General features: G+C 41.7%; 1 long non-coding RNA gene across 1 annotated transcript; it reads left to right on the plus strand.

Moving 5' to 3' along the window:
- Positions 1-19: 19 nt before the first annotated feature.
- On the plus strand, positions 20-5,232 carry LOC135563828 (uncharacterized). Its single transcript, XR_010460571.1, has 3 exons — positions 20-100; positions 629-786; positions 4,385-5,232. It is a non-coding gene; the product is annotated as an uncharacterized LOC135563828 (long non-coding RNA).
- Positions 5,233-5,444: the final 212 nt, after the last annotated feature.

Consider the following 5,444-nt stretch of genomic DNA (forward strand, 5'->3'; position numbering starts at 1 on the left):
CACCTCTGCACGGAAGTGTCTGAAATGATCATCGACTTGACACTGACGGGAGGAGATGAGTAATGGAATTCTACTTCTACCATATTAACTGCTTAAAAAAGTTCGTTCTGTTCTTGATACAGTATTACATAAAAGTTATCATGACTACCAGGTTATTACAACTGAGTATAGCCTATGCTGAGAATAGCATACAGATTGATTCTTGGAAAAATTAGTTCATGATGGTGAAACAAAGGGTTTTGAGGAAATGTGAATCATATATTTCACAATTCGTTACGAATAAATGCAAACAAAACTGTTTTTCTATATGCATTATTGATGTTGCATAATAGCCTATTGCTAATAGGAAAAATTGAGCATAAGGTGTGTGTTAAAAGGCATTGTTAAATTAATATTCTTTATATGATGTAGACTTAATCCTAATGCACAAGCATGCTTGGTATTCCTGTGCCAAGAAAACAAATCAACCCCCCATAGCTGTAGGACCTACAGTACATATTCACTGGAAAGTAGTGTTCAAAGTGTCCTGCTACAATTGCCTTAGGAATAGGAAATAGTAGAAAAGCTTCCCCAGGTCGCCATTATCAGTAACATCCAGCCTTTATTGTGGTTTGCATCACTCCCATAGGAACGTTAGCAGAATGCTAAAAGATGCATGAAGCATGGATATGCTCTCATCATCCTCTTGGTTGTCCTCTTTCTGAACAAAGTTGATCAAATAACAGCTTTATGATTGCAGTTCTACATGATGCTCTGTTATCACATAATGTCCTTCAAACTCTGAGTGTAAGTAAACCTTTTTGATTTCCTATATTTGTATAGTGATATATATTTGTATTTGTATAGTGCAATAGTTACTACATTCCCAAGTGTCTTAGGTCTCTAGTGGTGCACTGACACATTCTGTGGGTTTTCCCTGATGAAGTGCTCCATTTAGAAAGGTCCTGTAAGTTGAGTGCACCACTAGGCTGCTCGAGAGCATTGATACATGAGACATGTATGTTCTGGAACAGTAGGTTCTAACCTCCCCAGGGCACCAGGAGTCCATTCAATACTTATTAAAGGCCCAATGCAGCTATTTTTATCTAAATATCAAATCATTTCTGGGAAACAGTTAAGTACCTTACTGTGATTGTTTTCAATTAAAATGGTCAGAAAACAAAACAAAAATAGCTTCTTAGCAAAGAGCCATTTCTCAAGCAAGAATTTTGCTAGGACTGTCTGGAAGTGGTCTGAGCGGGGAAAACTGAAAACTAGCTGTAATTGGCAGAGGTTTGTAACTCTCTTTCTTATTGGCCTATTAACTAATTTACTGCCTGGTGATGTCACCAGACAGGCCAAAACTCGATCTCACCAAAACAGGCAGAATTGTCAGGCGGTCTTTTCAAACAGCTCTTACACTAAAAGGGCATAATCATCATTTTCACAATTTCACAGTATTATTCCAAAACCCATAGTGTGGAAATATACAGTATCAGTGAAACATTTGGACACCTACTCATTCCAGGATTGTTCTTTATTTTTAAAATGTTCTACATTGTAGTACAATAGTGAAGACATCAAACTATGAAATAACACATAGTAGCCACCCTTTGCCTTGACGACAACTTTACACTCTCTTGGCATTCTCTCAACCAGCTTCATGAGGTAGTCACCTAGAATGCATTTCAATGTACAGGTGTGCCTTGGTAAAAGTTCATTTGCAGAATTTCTTTCCTTCTTAGTGCGTTTGAGTCAATTCTACAAGGTAGGGGTGGTATACAGAAGATAGCCCTATTTGGTAAAAGGCCAAGTACATATTATGGGAAGAACAGCTCAAATAAGCAAAGAGAAACGACATTCCATCATTACTTTAAGACATGATGGTCAGTCAATCCAGAAAATGTCAAGAACGTTCAAAGTTTCTTCATGTGCAGTCGCAAAAACCATCCCGCGCTATGATGACACTGGCTTTAATGAGGACCGCCACAGGAAAGGAAGACCCATAGTTACATCTGCTGCAGAGGACAAGTTCATTATAGTTAACTGCACCTTAGATTACAGCTCAAATAAATGCTTCACAGAGTTCAAGTAAAAGACACATCTCAACATCAACTGTTCAGAGGTGACAGCGTGAATCAGACCTTCATGGTTGAGTTGCTGCAAAGAAACCACTACTAAAGGACACCAATAATAAGAAGAGACTTGCTTGGGCCAAGAAATAGAGCAATGGACATTAGACTGGTGGAAATCTGTCCTTTGGTGTGATGAGTCCAAATTTGAGATTTTTGGTTCCAACCGGCGTGTCTTTGTGAGACGCAGAGTAGTGGAACGGATGACCTCCGCATGTGTGGTTCCCAGCGTGAAGCATGGAGGAGGAGGTGTGATGGTGTGGGGGTGCTTTGCTGGTGACACTGTCAGTGATTTATTTAGAATTCAAGGCACACTTAACCAGCATGGTCCCCACAGCATTATGCAGTGATACGCATATATTAGTGGGACTGGGACTATCATTTGTTTTTCAACAGGACAATGACCCAACACACCTCCAGGCTGAGTAAGGGCTATTTGACCATGAATGAGAGTGATGGAGGGCTGCATCAGATGACCTGGCCTCCACAATAACCCAACCTAAATACAATTGAGATGGTTTGGGATGAGTTGGACCGCAGAGTTAAGGAAAAGCAGCCAACAAGTGCTCAGCATATGTGGGAACTCCTGTTGGAAAAGCATTCTAGGTGAAGCTGGTTGAGAGAATGTCAAGGGTGTGCAAAGCTGTCATCAAGGCAAAGGGTGGCTACTTTAAAGAATCTAAAATCTAAAATCTATTTTGATTTGTTTAAGTTCTGGCCTGGTTTAGATATTTTCTGTCGGAAAGATATCAGTTGGTCTCTGTGGATGGTTTATCTTCTGACAAATCACTATAACCACTATTGTTTTCACTATATACTCTTGGTGATGTCATTCAGAAACATAATGTTAACTTTCACTGCTATGTGGACGATACACAGCTGTACATTTCGATGAAACATGGTGAAGCCCCAAAATTGCTCTCCCTGGAAGCCTGCGTTTCAGACAGAAGGACGTGGATGGCAGATTTTTAAAAACTTTTAAACTCGGACAAAAGAGAGATGCTAGTTCTAGGTCCCAAGAAACAAAGAGATCTTCTGTTGAATCTGACAATTAATCTTGATGGTTGTACATTCATCTCAAATAAAACTGTGAAGGACCTTGGCGTTACTCTGGAGCCTGATCTCTCTTTTGACCAACATATCAAGAATATTTCAAGGACAGTTTTTTTCCATCTTCATAACATTGCAAAAATCAGAAACTTTCTGTCCAAAAATGATGCAGAAAAATATATCCATGCTTTTGTCACTTCTAGATTAGACTACTGCAATGCTCTACTTTCCGGCTACCCGGATAAAGCACTAAATGAACTTCAGTTAGTACAGAAACACAGCTGCTAGAATCTTGACTAGAACCAAAAAATGTGATCATATTACTCCAGTGATAGCCTCTCTACACTGGCTTCCTGTTAAGGCTAGGGCTGATTTCAACGTTTTACTGCTGGCCTACAAAGCATTACATGGGCTTTCTCCTATCCATCTTTCTGATTTGGTCCTGCTCTACATACCTACACGTACACTATGGTCACAAGACGCAGGCCACCTTACTGTCCCTAGAATTTCTAAGCAAACAGTTGGCAGCAGGGCTTTCTACTATAGCGCTCCATTTTTATGGAATGGCCTGCCCATCCATGTGAGAGACGCAGACTCGGTCTCAAACTTTAAGTCTTTATTGAAGACTCATCACTTCAGTAGGTCCTATGATTGAGTGTAGCCTGGCCCAGGGGTGTGAAGGAGAACGGAAAGGCTCTGGAGTGACGAACCGCCCTTGCTGTCTCTGCCTTGCCGGTTCCCTTCTCTCCACTGGGATTTTATGCCTCAAACCCTATTACAGGGGCTGAGTCACTGGCTTACTGGTGCTCTTCCATGGAGGGGTGCGTCACTTGAGTGGGTTGAGTCACTGACGTGGTATTCCTGTCAAGATTGGTGCCTCCCTCGGGTTTGTGCCGTGGGGGAGATCTTCATGAGCTATACTCGGCCTGGTGTCAGGGTAGTAGGTTGGTGGTTGAAGATATCCCTCTAGTGGTGTGGGGGCTGTGCTTTGGCAAAGTGGGTGGGGTTATAATCCTGCCTGTTTGGCCCTGTCACAGGGGAATTGTCGGACAGGGCCGCAGTGTCTCCCGACCCTTCCTGTCTCAGCCTCCAGTTTTTATGCTGCAGTAGTTTATGTGTCGGAGGGATAGGGTCAGTCTGTTATATCTGGAGTATTTCTCCTGTCTCATCCGGTGTCATGTGCAAATTTTAGTATGCTCCCTCTCTTTCTCTCTTCCTCTCAGAGGACCTATGTCCTAGGACCATGCCTCAGGACTACCTGGCCTGATGACTCCTTGTTGTCCCCAGTCCACCTGGTCATGCTGCTGCTCCAGTTTCAACTGTTCTGCCTGCGGCTATGGAACAATGACCTGTTCACTGGACGTGCTACCTTGTCCCGGACCTGCTGTTTTGGACCCTCTCTCTACCGCACCTGCTGTCTCTAACTCTGAGTGATCGGCTATGAAAAGCCAACTGACATTTACTCCTGAGGTGCTGACCTGTTGCACCCTCTACAACCACTGTGATTATTATTATCTGACCTTGCAGGTCATTTATGAACGTTTGAGCATCTTGGCCATGTTCTGTTATAATCTCCACCCGGCACGGCCAGAAGAGGACTGGCCACCCCTCAGAGCCTGGTTCCTGTCTAGGTTTCTTCCTAGGTTCTGGCCATTCTAGGGAGTTTTTCCTAGCCAACGTGCATCTAGATCTACATTGCTTGTTTGGGGTTTTAGGCTGGGTTTCTATACAGCACTTTGTGACATCGGCTGATGTAAAACGGGCTTTATAAATACATTTGATTGATTTATTGATTTAACTTTTTTGGTTACTACATGATTCCATATGTCTTCACTATTATTTTACAATGCAGAAAAGAGTAAAGATAAAGAAAAACCCTTGAATGAGTAGGTGTATCCAAACTTTTGACCGGCACTGTATATAAAATATAGGAAAATCACTTTTTTGACTGCACTGGGCTTTTAATGTCAATTTGCTTCCTTGTACTCTTATTTCCATCCTTCTATTGAATTGGATGCAATGGTGATGCTAACTGTTTATGGTATTTTACATATATGTTTTTTTTAATCAACCGATGGTCTCCTTTTCTTGTTGTCATTCCCAGATGCCAATGCAATGTGAAAGCAATAAAAGCACACTCCAGTAATAAAAGCACTCTCCAGTAATAAAAGCACACTCCAGTAATAAAAGCACACTCCAGTAATAAAAGCACACTCCAGTAATAAAAGCACACTCCAGTAATAAAAACACACTCCAGTAATAAAAGCACACTCCAGTAATAAA

Source organism: Oncorhynchus nerka, linkage group LG22, assembly GCF_034236695.1.
Source record: "Oncorhynchus nerka isolate Pitt River linkage group LG22, Oner_Uvic_2.0, whole genome shotgun sequence".
Classification (NCBI taxonomy): domain Eukaryota; kingdom Metazoa; phylum Chordata; class Actinopteri; order Salmoniformes; family Salmonidae; genus Oncorhynchus; species Oncorhynchus nerka.